Genomic DNA, 16,410 nt, shown 5'->3' on the forward strand with positions numbered 1-16,410 from the left:
CTGAACCCCACTCCCCAGACAGTAATTACATAATTAAGTGAGGATGGAAGAGCAGGAGGTTACCCTGGCAAGACTCCAAAGGCAGAGAAGGGCTTTGGAAAATCCAGATATTAGGCCAAACTTAATCGCACAGCAGCAACTGGTGTCAAAGCCATGGAACCTGAAGAAGCCAGGAAGTAAAGGAGATGCTGGAGAGACCTGGCAGAGGGATGCAGGGCCAGGGGGGCAACGGGCAGAACTTCGCTTCCACCGTCCCTGGAAGTGGGCTGCTGTGGGCCTGGCCCGCACCTGCCCCTGCCTTCACCCATCTCCCCTCCGCAAGCCCTTCCTGCCCAGCCTCTCTCCCCCTCTCCTCTGCACACCTGCCCAGAGCCCGTAGAATCCAAACAGAGCACAGGAAGCAAGTGCTGAGCTTGCACTGTGATTGGGCTTGAAGTGGCAGTTCGCAGGGGGACTGGGACATTCTCACGAGGATTCTCTCCTTCTTTCCTACTGGGTCTGATGACTCTGGGGCCACTGAGGCATTGGGGAGGCTGTAGAGTTTCGGGTTAGATTGCCCAGCACCTTTCCTGGGCTGCCCTAACGGCTCCTGGGGGGACTTGGGTGACAAGCTGACCCTGGGGTTGGTGGGGGTGTCTCTGGAGGTGGGGCCTTGCACAGGAGTGTGGCGGAGCTGCACTTTGGGGGCAGGCCCTTCTTTAGGACCAGGGTCCCTCGAGGAAGGCCCTGTCTAGGCCTGCTGGCCTTTTTGGAGAGAGAAGGGAAGCCTCAAGGTGGGGTGCTGGCCTGTTTACACCTTGTTTGAGTTTGCTTCAAGCCAAAGGTGACTTCCTGTTTCCACCGACGGCTTCAGGAGAGATCAAAGGCAAAGCTGGTGCGTTCAGGGAAGAGGAATTGAGGCCGGCTGGTAATGGGAAGGTTGGAATTTATGTGGAGGGCCAGAGCAGAGGAGGACACAAGGGACAGAGGCAGACTTCCCAGGCCTGGCGGTGCCCATGCTGCCCTGGCCCTCAGGAAGCCCGGCCAGCTCTCCATCCCTGATGCGCTCCTCCCCTGTCCCCCAGCATCAGGGTTTCCTGGTTCCTCTCTTAGCTCGGGGCTCCCTCCAGAGCCTGGGCGCAGCAAGAGGAGAGGAGAGGAGAGGCCAGTGCCCCGGGCACCCGCCCCCACCTCTGCTGGGGAGGACGGGGTGGGGGAGGGGGTGGGCTCAGGCAGGCGGCAGCTGTCACTCACGCACTCGCACTCACGCGGGAGGAATGCAGACGGCAGGGCTGCCCTGTGGTCACGTCTCCGCCCCACCGACGGAGGTAGGCGCCCAGGTACCCAGCCTGTGGGCCTTGGGAGCCCGCCAAACTGCTGATGAAAGGCGCTGCAGATTAACCCTTTCTTGGCCGCACCCTTCGCTGCTGCCGCCCAGGCTGCTGGGTGGTCGCTGAGGGAGAGGGGCCAGTGGCTGGGGGGAGGCTGGGCCAGCAGGCTAATGAGTGGGCGCTGGCAGCCTGGGGCAGGGGGGGGGGCTGTTGGGCGTACCCCCACTGGCCTCAGCCCCTTTGGTCCTAGGGCTGACACAGCTAAGAGATAGGACTCCCATAACAGATGACACCTCCTCCCCGCAGGATTCTCCCCTGGGCGCTAGCCAACCTCCCATTTTGATGTGCCTTCTCCTAGGAAGTCCCTGGCGCTCAAGAGCACTGGACACAGAGTCCAGAAGTTCATGTATTCACCCAACACACGCACACATGAAGAGCGGAGAGGGTCAGCTCAGCGGTTAGATGAAGGGACAGTGGGCTGAGTCCTATTCTCTCCAACCTGAAGAAATACAGTGTTGGTAATTCAACATGGGGGTTATTTGTGTGTCTGTTTTAGCAGCAACCCACACTTCTCTCCCAAGCAGACTCTCGGACAGACGCTGAGGATATACATCAAAGTGGAGAGATTTTTTTCTGCTTGGAGGAGAGGGCGAGGTCCCCTTTCCCTCCGACCCATCTCAAGAGGCCACCTAGGGAGGGTGCCAGGGAACACAGTTTGGAAAGCTCTGGGATCTAGGTATGGTGTGAGATCTTTTTTGGCTTGGACACTTTCTCTTTCCTTTGTTTGGGAGATGCCAAGCATCTCTGTTCAGGAGGGGTTTTGCCAAACAGGTATTTGCTCTGACTACGGGGCTCACTGGGGGGCATTCTGTGATGCCCTGAGGTCTGGGCTCCGCTTCCCGGGCCTGTGCCCTGTGCTCTCCACGGAGGGCCCTATGCCAACCGTATGAATGGCTGTGTCCAGGGGCCTGGGCTCCCTCTCTATACTCTGGAGCCATTGTATCCCCACCAACCCCGTGTGTCACCCAGCCCCCTCCTCTTTCTGCTCTGCTAAGAGTTCCAAAAACCTAGGTGTAGGGTGTCTGGTGGGCAGGGTGAGGCGGGCGAAGCTGCCTCGGAGTTCAGATCTCTCCTGGTTCCTCGCCCTTGCTCCACTCCTAACTGCAGGTGAATCCCCCAGACATCAAAGCATGTAGACCCTCACTGAACCAGGCCACAGGGCTGGAAGCTCCCCATCTCTCCCCCATCTTATCCAGCCTCCCCGCCAGGAGGGGTGAGAGCTCCAAGAGGGTTGGGAAGTCTGAGGTCCAGTAGGAGGCAGTGCCATGTAGGGGCAGGAAGCCAGGGGGCCTGGTGCCCAGCTCTAACCACCACTCTCCCACCCCCCACTCCCCATCGGTCTCTAGGAGCCTCCCCTCTCCGGTTTGGGGTGTGGGGGCCGTGCCACCCTGAAGCTGGGTGTCCAGAGGGCAGAGAACACAGGCTTTGGCTGTAGTAGGAGAATTAGAGAGTAGACATCAGGAAAGACTCCGTGTCTGACCTGGATGACCAAATATAGCTCATCTCCCTCAAAAACGGAGGCCCTGGGCATGCCTGACCCCTAAAGGCATCGCCATCTCTAAGAGCATGACTGGGCTTTGCAAGTCATCCTTAATGTCCACTCCCTTCAACATCCAACCAGTCGCCATGCCCCATCCTTTCTGCAGCATCAGTGGTTCAAAGGTGCAGGCCTTTGCAACAATGGCTGCTTCCCCTGGCTCCAGGGGAGCACCCCCGCCCAGTCCCCCCAACCCTCCTCCGCACTTCACGAGGAGGGATCTCAGAGTACAGGTTGGAACATGCAACTCCCATGCTCAGAAACCTTTGATGGCTCCCCATTACCAGCAGGATAAAGTCCCAACGTTGCCTGGCATTTACAGCCTGCCCTGATCGGGTGCCAACATACCTTGCCAGCCTGGGCCCCCACTAGGTACTTCATCCCCTTCAACTCCAGCCACATCCAGTGGCTTGCTTTACCCTGCTCCTGCCATGTACTTTCCTGGCCGGCCACCTTGGCTCCCAGACAAGCTGGTTCCTGGCACTTATGGTGTTGTGGAGAAGAAGGATTAATCCCATAATCCCATAAATAAATATGTCCTTACACACGGCGAGGGGTTCGGGGTGTCTGCAGGAACTCCAGGAGAAGTTACAGTGGGGGTGGGACCGATGCAGACTGGGGACTCAGAGAAGGCATCTGAGCAGAAGAGGCGCTTCGAGGTAGTAGATGCAGCAGATTCGAGTTACCTTTCGTGTTACCCTTTTGAATGCTTGGGGACGTTCTCTTTGATCTTTTGTCAGAACGAATTTCCCTGTCCGCACACCCAGATTTTTGGGCGTCTCTGCCTAGCTTGTATTTCATTCTGCCTTGAACTGGAATCTGTCTGGTGCTGCAGCTCCTAGACTGGGAGTGCTGCTCGCTCACACTTAGAACACCATCGTGCAGCACACAGTAGGTCTGGAACACAGAAGGTCTTTAGCAGAAGTGTGTGTGTTGTTGTTTTTTTGGTTTTTTTTTTTGAGCTGAGGAGGTGGAGACTTCTGTATTGAATGCTCCCGGAAGTAGACCTTAAAACAGGAGACAGTCTACGACAGGTATTCAGTGAGGCTCAGCACCTCAGCACAGAAGCAAGGTTTGGGAGAGACGACCTTCTAGTCATCCCGTCTCTCCCAAGCTCGGTCCCCTCCCTGTCGCCATGACTCGGAAGCCTCCCAGTTATGGCCTGGGAAACAGCATTCCATTTGGCCCAGCTCCCCTCCCAGCGAATCCCCCGACCCTCTAACCCCAGGTGACCCATATTTGGATAGAGTGGGGAATGGAGGGGGGAGGCGCTCTCTCCTGCGAGGAGACTGGGTGCTGGCACCAGAAGCCATGGGTGTCATTAGCTCCAAATGTGGGCTTCCTTCGCCACCCCCCAGGGTCCAGCCACCCGGCAGTGCCCCCTGCAGGCTGCTCTGCTGGCCTGGCTGTGGGTCTGAGGGAGGAAGGTGCTCTTCTTTCCCTGGTGGCACCTTCACCACTAAATGCCAAGCAGTTCCTTCCTCCTGCAGCCCCTTGGGGGCAGAGCACAGAGGGAGAGAAGAGGGTGCCTGCCTGGCTTTGAGGAGGGGAGGGAGGAGGAGGGCGAGTGCTTTGGGAATGACCCCCACACACTGCCCTTCCCCCCACGCCAGCCATTTCTCAGGATTTCAGTTTCCTCCAGCTTCGCCAAGGACTTGCCCGCATTGCGGGTCTGAGCAAGGAGGGGGCTGGGGCTGTTACCAGGCTGACCCATCCAGTCTCAGCCCAGTCCCCAGGGGCCAGGTTCCTTGGTTAGGTTCCAACCTCTTCCCAATCTGAGGGCAGGGTCTCAGACTGTTGTGAGGCCCCTCCCAGGGCACTGAGGGCCGCAGGATGAAACCAGGACTTAGATGCTGAGCCTGTCCGCGTGGCCAGCAGCTAAGGTGCCCCCGCAGGCCGCCCAGATCGGGCCTGCCCCCTCAGTTTGCTCCTTCCCTCTGAGGAGCTGCGTCTGGTAGTCTCCCTGCACTCATTGCAGAGGCCAGGTGAGCAGTGCTGCCGGCAGTACAGGTGGCAGCTGGCAGGTGGGGAGAGCGGGGGAGGAGGAATGTGCCCCAGGCCAGCAGGACGCCACTGGACAGTCCAGGGGTCACAGCTAGGTCCTGGGTTCAGGTAGCCATTCCTGGGAGGACACCTGGCTTCCAGATAAGAAGAGCATCTTGCCAGGAGTGAGTCATTGCCCCAACTGACATTTTAGCAACACTGACCCTGGGCTGGCTTTCATATATATATATTTATATTCTTGATTTCAGAGAGGATCATTGATTGGCTGACTCCTGCATGCCCCCTACTGGGGATTGAGCCTGCAACCCGGGCATGTGCCCTTGACCAGAATTGAACCGGTGACCTCTTGGTTTCTGGGTCGACTCTCAACCACTGAGCCATGCCAGCCGGGCTGGGCTGGCTTATTTCATCCTTACTTTTAAATATTGCATTACCCCCATTTTACAGATGGGAAAACCAAGATTTGGGCTGGTGAAGTCACTGGTGTCATTTATCTTGTGCAGCCCAATGTGGAGAAGCGGTGAATGGGGGATCCCGAGGGTCAAAAGAAGAGGCTGCCTTCTGGACCCACAGCTCCTGTGAGGTGGAGGCAGGGGCAGGGGTTCCTTCAAAGGGCCCCTCACAGCCCAAGAGGAAATTTCCCCTGCAGGGGGAAGGGTTAGACACGGGCTGCGACTGGGGACCAGGGGCAGAAGGGACCGCAGTATGCCCGGGACCCTGCACTGAACCACCGCCACCCACCTCCTCTCCGACCCTTCCTGAAGCTGAGGGAGAAGGCGGGGAGATGGTGGCTCCCACATCTCAGCCCAGGACTTGCCCCCCCCCCCGCTCCCCCATGTGTGTGACTGCCCAGGTGTTCCACTGTCACAGGCCCAGGGCAGCATCCCTGAGACTGCCGCCGCCCCCCCCCCCCCCCCCCCCGCCCCACACCATGTGCTTTGTGGTCCCCTCCCTGGCTCCCTGGTGATGCTTCAGAACATGGCCAGGGGCCCAGACCAGTGAGTCTGGGGACAGACTCCCCAGCTCTGCTCTCTGATCTGGCTGCTCCCTCCCTCCCACTGCTCCTTCCTCACCAGCTTCCCTCCCAAACACTCAGTCATTCATTCCCCAGACCACCTACAAACCACCCATTTGCCTGGACCACACAGCTCCTCTGCCCAGCTCAGCTCTTGGGGATAATGGCCGCTCCCCCACCCCCATCCTTCCAGGACCCACCCCCAAGCCTAATTACCACCTTGGCACCTCCGGGCAGGGGGGGCACTGACCTCCTGTTTATGCTTGGCAATCTCTTGGGCACAGGAGGCCTGTTTTCCTCTGGACATCAAGGGGCAGGAGCAAATTAGAGACCCTCAACTGAGCCACCTCTGGGCCCTCCCACCTCACCACCCAGTCTCTGGGCCCAGGCTACTGGGACAGGGCAGGAAGGTAAGATGGTGGAGGCCCCCGTTTGCTCCTCCGTCTTCCTGGGCAAAGTGAGGGGGTTGAGGAGGAGCAGACCCAGACTGTCCTCAGGGTGGGGTCAGGGAGGATTCCCCGGGAGGAGCACTGGACCGAGAGTCACCAGATGAGTGCTGCCCTGACTGCTCACACTCTCCCTGCTCCTCCACCCGGTTGGGCCTCAGTTTCCTGGTGCATGAAAGAGGAAACAGCTGGTCTCTGTGGTCTCTAAAGGCTCTCCCGCTTGGGGCCTTGAACCCCAGGGAGGTGACTGAGGGGTGTTGACAGGTCTCTGCACTGCTGAGGACCATCTGCACCCCCACCACCCAAGCAAGGAATCAGGGAGAACCGAAGTGGATGGAGGAGGCCCCTAGAGGAGGGCAGGAGGGCAGGAGGGCAGGAGGGCAGGGCAGGGAGATGGAGCAGGATGGGCCTGCCACCTGTCAGCACTGGCTGGGAGGCAGTACTGGGCGCTATGCCAGGTAAGGAAAGCAGAGGCAGGAAGTCCTCACAGCTTCTGGAGCTGGTGGGCTTTGTTCCCACAGCCCCATGGCCATGTCAGCAAGGTGGTGGCAAGGGAGGGCCTCCCTCAAGTGGCTTGTGATCCTGGAGGGGGGCCTGTGGCTTTCCTTCTGCAATGTCTGCACTGACCCAAGTCCAGGGACAGCTTCATGAGGGCAGGGACCAGTCTACTTCCAGTGCTCAGCATGGGCCCTGGCTCAGAAGAGATGCCCAATAAATGCCGGATGAATGAATGGCGAGGGCACAGCTGGGGGGAGATGGAGGCAAATCCAGATGTGTGAGCTTACCTGTGGCTCCAGGGCGACGGGTTGGCAGGGAGAGGGGAGAGCAGTGGGTGGTGGTGTTGGTGGGTTCACCCTCACCAGGCAGAGCTGAACCAGGCCTAGGCCCCGGGGGCCAGGGCCACCAGGGCTGGGCCAGGGCGGATGAGGTGGTCTCTGTGGGGTCTCTCTCAGGATCCCTCCTTCCCCCATAATTATTTCTGATTAGCTTCACCACAACAGTCAGGCTGGAAAGAGAGGGTGTTTGGGACGCGGTGGGGAGGGGACAAGGTGGAGCAGAGCACGCAGGACAAGCCAGGGCCCCCCGGCTGAGCTCCCTCCCACAGCCACACACACACACACACACACACACACACACACACACACACACCCTGATCTGGAAAATTCCAATGGAGCCCCATCTACACAGGCCTGAGAGCCACAGAGATGCAGGGAAATCAGGCCTCTAGACACCTCACCCACATGTATTAACTCAAAACGCCCCCCTCAAAGTTCCTAGGAGGGCGGGGGGTAGGCTTAGCTTCCAGGCAGAGGGGAGCAAGGAATAGAATAAGCACTTCAGGCCAAAGGGGGCTTTGGCAAGCATGTCCAACATCAGAACTCAGCGCCCAGCCTGGAGAAGTCCCCCAGTCCCCTTGCCAATACTCAGGAAGTTCTTCCCGGCGCCGATGCCCCTTCTGCCTGCTCTGGGCTAAGCGGAGGGTCTGCATATAGAGCAGCCGTGTCCAGGCCCTGCCCTCCGCTCCTCTTTTTTCAAATATATTTTTATTGATTTCAGAGAGGGAGAGAGAGGGAGAGAGAGATAGAAACATCAGTGATGAGAGAGAATCCTTGTGTGGCTGCCTCCTGCAGGCCCCCCACTGGAGATAGAGCCTGCAATCCGGGCTTGTGCCCTGACTGAGACTCGAACCCGTGACCTTCTGGTTCATAAGTAAACACTCAACCACTGAGCCATGCTGGCCAGGCCCCTCCTCTTGAGACAGTCCATGTGGGGCCTTGTCTGGGGGCCAAGAGCTGGGGTCCCCTCCTCTGTAATGGAGGGGGGGGGTGGGGGGGGTGGGGAGGTGGCCGGATCCTTTCTCCACTTCCGCCACAGACCTAGCAACAGTTCAGGGTCACTCATTCTTCCAGACTCACTTTCCAAGAAGCAGGGGGACAAGGGGAGGCCGCACGGGAACGTGTTCCCTCCTTTCCTGACTGGTCTGGGGGTGGGGAGAGCTGGGAGCTAGGCATTGTGGACTGGGGGGTGGGGGGGGGAAGAAAGGTGGGGCAGGCCTGCTTTCTCTGGAGCCCCATCTTTGGAGAAACCATTATTATGTAACCAATAGTAGTATTAGTTCCCAATTAAAAAGGAAAAAGAAACGAACTCTAGGTTTGAGCGCCAGGCTTCCTTGCTTTACAAACATTCCTTCCCTGGCTTTTAGGGACACCCCCAAACCCTGCTAGCAGAGATCTCCCCAGTCTGATGAGGGAAGCGCTCCCCATACCTCCCCTCACCAGCCCCTCAGGAACCTCAGCCTCAGCACACAAAACAGAATGGACGCCTGGCCCGGTCTCCTCTTGAGCTGCCCTCTCTGCAAAAGGGAGCTGGGCTTCAGAGGTGCCGGGGAGCCCGCGGCAGCCGCGGTCTGGGAAGGCACGCGGGCGCCCTGGGAGAGCTGCTCCCCGGCGGCAGGGGGCTGCCTGGAGGAGGCAGCCCGGCCTGGCTGGGTGCGCAGAGGAGGCCGCCCCAGCGGCGCTCCCACGACCCGGGCAAGACCGTCTGGGCGCCGTCTCCGGTCTCGGGGCCTGCGGTCGGGCACCGCGGGACCGTGTTTGAGCCGGTCAGCTCCCCGCGGAAATTACAGGGGCGCTCAGCGCTGCGGTCGCGCCCCCGGGGCAGCGCCCGCTGGTTGGAGGCGTTTAAATTGAAAGCAGCTTTGGGGAGAGGGGGCGGACGCGGGCCGCCGAGCCAGGGGAGGGGGCGCAGGGCACAGCGACCCCATTGTCTGCGCCCGCCGAGGGGCGGAACCTTGCGGTGAGCGCGGCGCCCCCTGCCCAGCTCGGCCCAGCGCGCTCGCAGCCGGTTCCCACGCTGCCCACCGCGCGGCCCCTCGCTCCTTCTCCACCTGAGCCTCTCCCGCCCCTTCTCTGGCAGCGCGCGCGCACACCTCCTCCTGGAGGCCCTCCCACACTAACAAGCACGGAGGGTCGCGATGTCCCGGTCAGCGGAGGTCAGGAGGTCTGGGTTGAGTCCTCCTCCGATAGGCACCGTGGCCTTGGGCAAATCTCCTCTTTTCTCCGGGCCCCAGTGTCCTCCATAAAAAATGTAGAGCCTTAACCCTCCCTGCCTGCCTCTCTTAATTATTTTAAAGATTATTCATGCCAGCGTACGGGAAAGTGTTATAAAAGCTGTAAAGTTCTGCAAGCAACTGAGGAATAATATTTACCAAGAGTAACTCCCCCCACCCCTACTCTTCATCGCAGGGGTTCATTTGTACAGGAGCCAACCAGAGCTAGCCAACCTGCTGGGGATGGAGTAGGGGGAGGAGGTAAGCAGGCAGCAGCGTAGAGCAGGGCAAACCATGGTGGCTTCCTGGAGGAGAGGGCTGTGGAGCAGAGCTGGGAAGGAAGGAGGGGAGCAATACTGGGAAAAGGAGAGAGCTGTCTCTGCCTCTTGGGAAGAGATCAGGTGGAGAGGCAGGAGCCAGGAAGGAGAAGGGGCTGGATGAGATGAACAGGTCTGGCCTGGAGACTTGGGGACAATGGCTGTTTGCCCAGTTGGTGGGTGGCATGTCTCTTGGGGAGGCAGATGGGTGGCAGAGCCTGATACAGCCTGGGATGGTGACTGGGACCATGGGGAGCGCCCTGAGCTCTTTCCTGGTTCTTTTTCCTGAGGGCTTTGGGCACCCAGAGGCAGGTCCCTGGGCTCCGGGCACCAGGTGCAGGGAGACTGGCTTATTGCTTCCTTTATTGCTTCCAAGCAGCAGAAGGTTGTTTGCCAGGCCTAGTGCCCAGGGACGTGCCTACTTGCGCCACACCTGGCAGAGCCACATGTGTCTGCTCTTCTTCCTGGAGGTCAGGTATGGGGGCAAAGCCCATGGGACCAGGTCTCTGTCTTGGGCACTGGCACATACACACTCGGTGGCCAGACCGAGAGCTGAGCCTATCCAGAGGGAAGAGGAACCTGTAAAGGCTCAGGGAAGGGGAGACAGAGGAGTAGACCTGGAAAGGGCGAAGGAAGAGGGTGAGGCCAAGGAGGAAGGAGGGCGGAGGGGCCGGGCCAGGTGCTTCCACCAGAGGAGTGAAGCTGTCAGAGTTCCTTCCTAGTCCTCGCCCCATCTCTGACACCCCTGCCTGGCGCTGTGCGCCTCCCCCCCTCCCCCCCCCGGCCCCCCGCACCCCAGCCCCAAGCTGCTCTAAGGCCTACAACAGAGAGGGCTTTGATCTGGTGAGTGGAATGAGATCTACACATGGACTTGGGCACAGACTGAGGCAGTGTTCACTGGGCTCTGCCTGTCCTCTTACCGTCTCCCTGGCCCGAGCAGCTGCCAAACTCACCCACCCAGGCTACTCACTCACCCCCTGGCATGTACTGTGCCAGCTGAGCATGGGACAGGGATGCCATAGAAAAAGAATGAAGGTTGCCCAGCTGGTGTGGCTCAGTGGTTGAGCATCGACCTATGAACCAGGAGGTCACGGTTCGATTCCTGGTCAGGGCACATGTCCGGGTTGTGGGCTTGATCCCCAGTGGGGGGTGTGCAGGAGGCAGCTGATCAATGAGTCTCTCTCATCATTGATGTTTCTATCTCTCTCCCTCTCCCTTCCTCTCTGGAGTCAAGAAAGAAAGAAAGAACAAACCAACACACACAAAGGAGCCCAGGAAGGGGCGGTAACCACTGAGAGTGACCTGACTGGTGAGGGCTGGGCCACCCCTATCCAGAGCTGGCCAGGCTCAAGGACCCTCCTGGACACCCAGGCCTGGGACCCGCTGGACGCAACCTCTTCTAGAGGCAGGAGCCCAGGAGCTTCCTACCCACCAAACTGTATCAGCAGCCAAACACTGACAGGCTCTACTCCCCATCCAGGCTTAGAGCAAGGCTTCTGAGGGCTCTCCCTCCTCCCTTTCCTCCCCACCCTCCAGGCCCCCCATCTTCATGCCGCTACCTCCTCAGAGCCCCAGCTGGATTCTGCAGGTAACACACCCTCTCAGACCATGAATGAGCCTTTCCCAAGCCCCCCTCTGTGGGAAGCCCCCCAGGTTGAGCAAGGATGGATAGGGGGGAAGCCAGACACCCACAGGCCTTGGCCTCCAGGCCCCACAATGGGCCAGGACTGAAAAAGAAAGTGTCCAGTTTTATACAGTTTTGCCCACTCTGTCCAGCCCCAGGGTCCTCAAGGTCAGGGCTTTGAGCAGTGGGGAGCGGCTGAGGCCTCTCCAGGCCCGACACCCCAGCTGAGGCTCAAGCATGGGGTTGGGAGTGATTCTCTTGGTTCAAACACTTCCTTGGGGTCAGGGATGGAACTTTGGGGAGTGGAAGGGGGACGAGAAGAGGCTCACTCACAGCTGGGTCATCAAAATGCCCACAGGACAGGAGCCCAAGCCGGTCTGTTTGACTTCAGAGCCTGCTGGCTAAGCTGCTTCACTGCAGCCTTTGGGACCCTACACCCTGCTCTCCGTCGGGCACGTGATTCAGCAGATCCCCAAGCCCAATGCCCAGTCCTGACTAGTGTCTTTGGTGGAAAAGCCACAGGTGGCAGGGTGGATCCCGGCAGGGGAGAGATGAAGACAATAGTTATCTGTTCTCTTCCGGTCCTGGAGAGCTTCCTGGAGGAGGAGGATGGGCAAGAGAAGGCAGAAGAGGGGGAAGGGGAGAAGAGGGGATTTCTTTTTTTTTTTAAATTAAATCTTTATTGTTCAGATTATTACAGTTGTTGCTCTTTTTTCCCCCCATAGCTCCCCTCTGCCCTTACCCCTACCACCCACTGTCCTCATCCATAGGTGTACGATTTTTGTCCAGTCTCTTCCCGCATCCCCCCTCTTCCCCCCGCTGAGAATAGTCAGTCCACTCCCTTTCTATGCCCCTGATTCTATTGAGAAGAGGGGATTTCAAAATGGTTAGGAGGCATGGTCATTCCTGACAGCAGGGTGGGTACTCAGAGGGAAATGACCTTGTTTTCAAATAGATGATTGGGGGGACCAGAGAGGGCAAGATGGAGAAAGGCAGTCTGGTTTGGCTGCTTGCCCCTCCTCCACCAGCCAGGGGCCCAATGTCTGAGGACTCAGACCCGCAGGGGCAAGTCGGGCTGAAAGCCTCATGCTTCCCACCCCTCCCCCAGCTGCACAGCCCTTTGCTCCAGGCTGGAGGCCACTTTCAGCCCCTCTTGGGCTGAACCCCTAGGGGAGGGGCTGCTCCTCTCCCCCAGGGCTGATTAACAGCCAACAGCTGGAGAAGGACACCTGCTCTTCTCCTAGGGGAGGACTGTCCTTGCTCCCCTAAAGCAGCGGTTCTCAACCTGTGGGTTGTGACCCCTTTGGGGGTCGAACGACCCTTTCACAGGGGTCGCCTAAGACCATCAGAAAACACGTATATAATTACATATTGTTTTTGTGATTAATCACTATGCTTTAATTATGTTCAATTTGTAACAATGAAATTGGGGGTCACCACAACATGAGGAATTGTATTAAAGGGTCGCGGCATTAGGAAGGTTGAGAACCACTGCTAAAGGCATGGAGCCTACAGACATCTTCCATGAAGGAGACCGGGTACCTGCGGAGGTTGGACAGAGAGAATAGAGAAGGTAAACATTCATCCAGGGCTAGCCTTCCGGTCAGTGGAGACACCTTTATTTCACAGAGGAGACCCTGTGACCCAGGCAGGGGCAGACGCTTGCGCAAAGTCCCACCGGCGTAAACTGCACTCCAGTTGGTCTGGCCCCAGATCCAGTTCTTTTCTGGCTTCGAGGTGCGAGGAAGTCTGTGCCCAGCAGCTGTGTTCTGCCCCTTCCCCACCCCCGACCTCCACCCGCCGGCCCACAGATGCCCATGCAGGAGCTGCCGTGTTGACTGGGTCCCTCCCTGGAGGGCAGAGAGCAAGGCTGCCCCTTGCAGGCCTACTTCCCATTTCTTGTTGATTCTGCAGCTTTCCTGCTGCCTGGCGGTCACGGCTCACTTCACTGAGGGCCGTCTGTGTCGCAGGCACTGGGCTAAGCACTTTAGCCGCTGACCTGGTCATCCTCTCCGCAGCCCTGAGCCGGGTCCTGTTACTCCATTTCACAGATAAGGAGAGTGAGGCTCCGAGAGGTGAAGTAATGCTCAACAACACAAGTGTGAGCAGTGGAGGCGAGATTGACACCAGAATCCTCCTCGATTTGCTGATACAATTGCTGCGGGTGTGACGTTCCGTCTCCCCTAAATGGGGTTCAGCTGGGTGGGAAAGGCAAGCCTCTCGGGCCTGCGCTCCGGGCTGAGAGATAAGGCCCGTCTGTCCCAGCCCAGGGTGCTGGGCTGCCGGAGGAAATCCGACAAGTTGTGAATCCAGTTTCCCCTCTGCTCACCCCTGTCACAAACTGGGCATCAGAAAGGATCTGTGGGTGTTTGGAAAGTGGATAAAGGTACAGGCTCACATCCTGCTCCTTACTTGCTGTGAGACCTCAGGTAAGTGACTTAACGTCTCTGTGCCTCAATGTTGTCATCTGTCAAATGAGGAAGTGAGAGGAGCAGGCTCAGAGGGATAATAAGAGGACTGAGTTGGAAGTTTGCAGTTTGGAACAGTGCCTGGTGCATGGGAAATGCGATTGCGTTATTATCAGCTGGAGAATCAGGTGGGGACTATTTAAAAGGGGAGGCCTATTAAAAAGGGGACTATTTAAAAGGAAATATGGGCAAGTCTATAAAAAAGACATAGTTAAGTTTTGTTTTGTGTGGTTTTTTTTGGGGGGGGGGAGCGGGGGGTGTCTAGGTTACCTAATTTTCAAGGCCAAGGGTTCCTGAGAGGGAAGGAAAGGGTGGATGGTTTCCAGGTGACATTCCTCCCTTCCCACCCCCATCCCCAGGAGGATAAAAATTCCTCACAGGTTTCTGTGCTTTCATGTGGAGCCTGCCAAGCCCTGGCCAGCATTCCTGTGCCCCTCCTGCCGGTGGGGGGCTGGAGGAGGGGGTCATTCGCCCCTTTTACAGCTGTGTAAATTGTGAGAGTAGAGGCGGGTATCAGGTGGGTATCGAGGTCCCGGCTGGGAGCTGCTTGAAGCCGGTAGCCTGTCCCCCGCAGCCGAGGGGCTGTGAGGCTGAGGACTAGGGGAGGAAGCGCACACCCACACCAGCACCTGTGATGTGCCCTGCTGCCGGTGATGGGACCAGGAGGACCGGATCTGGTTATTTCCCATCGCCGTGCCTATCATGACACCTCCTAGAGCAGTGATGGCGAACCTATGACACGCGTGTTAGAGGTGACACGCGAACTCATTTTTTTGGTTAATTTTTCTTTGTTAAATGGCATTTAAATATATAAAATAAATACCAAAAATATAAGTCTTTGTTTTACTATGGTTGCAAATATCAAAACATTTCTATATGTGACACGGCACCAGAGTTAAGTTAGGGTTTTTCAAAATGCTGACACGCCGAGCTCAAAAGGTTCGCCATCACTGGCCTAGAGGCAGGGTTTCATGTGGGCACCAGGGACATGCAGTCCCTGCTCTGCCTCTGCAGCTCCCAAGCTACTAAGGGGCAGGCAGGACCTAGAGAGACATCCAACCCACGGGTCTGAGCTGGGGAGACAGAGGAGAAAGCTGCCTGGGTGAGGAAGTAGGGCCGGCTTCCTGGAGGAGGGGGTAGGAAAGATCAGGGCCTGGGAGGGGAGGATCAGGGCTGGAGCTGCATGGCTGGGTGTGGTTGGACATGGAGGCCTGCTCCTTTATCCCTGTGCCTCAACACATCGTGTTCTTCTGCATCCATCCACCCAGCCATCCACTGACCCATTTTATACTGACTTGTCTGAACAGGACCTGCCAAAGCCCTTTCCCCATCAGCTGGAGCTGCCCCACCGCAGGATGGGTTAAATGATAGGTAGTGAGCTTCACTGAAGTTTCATGGGCAGCTATTGCAGGAAGGAGCCCTGAACAGGGTGGGAGCCCCCCGAAGTGTCCCCCAAGGTGTCCTTCCTGCTCTGGAGTGCTGGGAGGTCGTCTGCCTCCAGTCCTGCCCTCGGAGAGCCTGGGGCTGTGGCCACAAGCCAGCTGCTCTCCCCATTTCCCCCGATTCCCTTCCCTGCCATCTCCACCTCGCCCCTCCTCCCTGCCCCGGCCTGGCCCCACCAAGGCCATGTGGACTTTCATGTCCGTCCTCCCCAGCCTCCCTTCCTCCCGTCTGGCCTCTTTGCTGCAGCCAGGGCTGACTTTGAAGGACTTGCTGTAAGTGTGGACCTCCCTTGCTCAAAATCCTTCCATAGCTCCCCATTGCCTGCAGCAAAACAGCCAAACTCCTGCATCTGCCTTTGTCAGCGTGGGCCTGCGCGGAGTGGGCCCAGGCTCTCACTCACTTTTATACGAGGCAGTTGCTCTACCTGCAGAGCCCACCTCGCCTCTTGCCAGCAACTTGCTCGAAGAACAGCTACTGCTTCCCGTCTGGGCTCAGAAACAGCCTCCGTGATGAAGGCCCTGGCTGCTGCCCCCGCCGAGGCAGTGACTGAGTTGCCGGGATGGTTTCCTTGAGGGCAGGGCCACATCTTTTCATACTTGTAACCCAGCACCCGGTAGGCGCTCAACAAATGTAACCCAAGAGTCAAACGAGTCCGTGAGTGAGTGAATTCCTGTCCTTGCGCTTTGAGGACTCCCATCTTCCCGTCACTGCTTGTCAGAATCATTCCCATCCTTTTTTTAAAAAAAAATTGATTTTAGAGAGAGGAAGGAATCGAGAGAGAGACAGAGACAGGGAGAGAGAGAGAGAGGTGAGAGAGAAACATCAATCAGTTACCTCCTGCACACATCCCAACCAGGGATCGAACCCAAAACCTAGGCATGTGCCCTGACCTGGAATGGAACCCACACCTCTTGGTCTACAGGACGATGCTCCAACCCACTGGGCCACACCGGCCAGGGCTCTTCCCATCCTTGGAGGGCCTTGCAGAGCTTCTTTAAGGCCTCTTCTGGGGCCCTCACCTGGGAAGCCCCACTCTTTCCTTCGCCCCCATGGGAGGTTGCGCTGTCATCTCTGTCCCGTGACAGCCCCCATGAACTGCAGGCCCATCGGGGCAGGAGCTGAGTCTCCCTTCATGTT

The 16,410-nt window shown here is 58.0% G+C and overlaps 1 pseudogene; it reads left to right on the top strand.

Moving 5' to 3' along the window:
• Positions 1-209: 209 nt before the first annotated feature.
• LOC118671405 lies at positions 210-11,857 on the top strand (annotated as a pseudogene).
• Positions 11,858-16,410: the final 4,553 nt, after the last annotated feature.

This window comes from Myotis myotis, unplaced genomic scaffold (assembly GCF_014108235.1).
Source record: "Myotis myotis isolate mMyoMyo1 unplaced genomic scaffold, mMyoMyo1.p scaffold_m19_p_17, whole genome shotgun sequence".
NCBI classification, from domain to species: Eukaryota; Metazoa; Chordata; class Mammalia; order Chiroptera; family Vespertilionidae; genus Myotis; species Myotis myotis.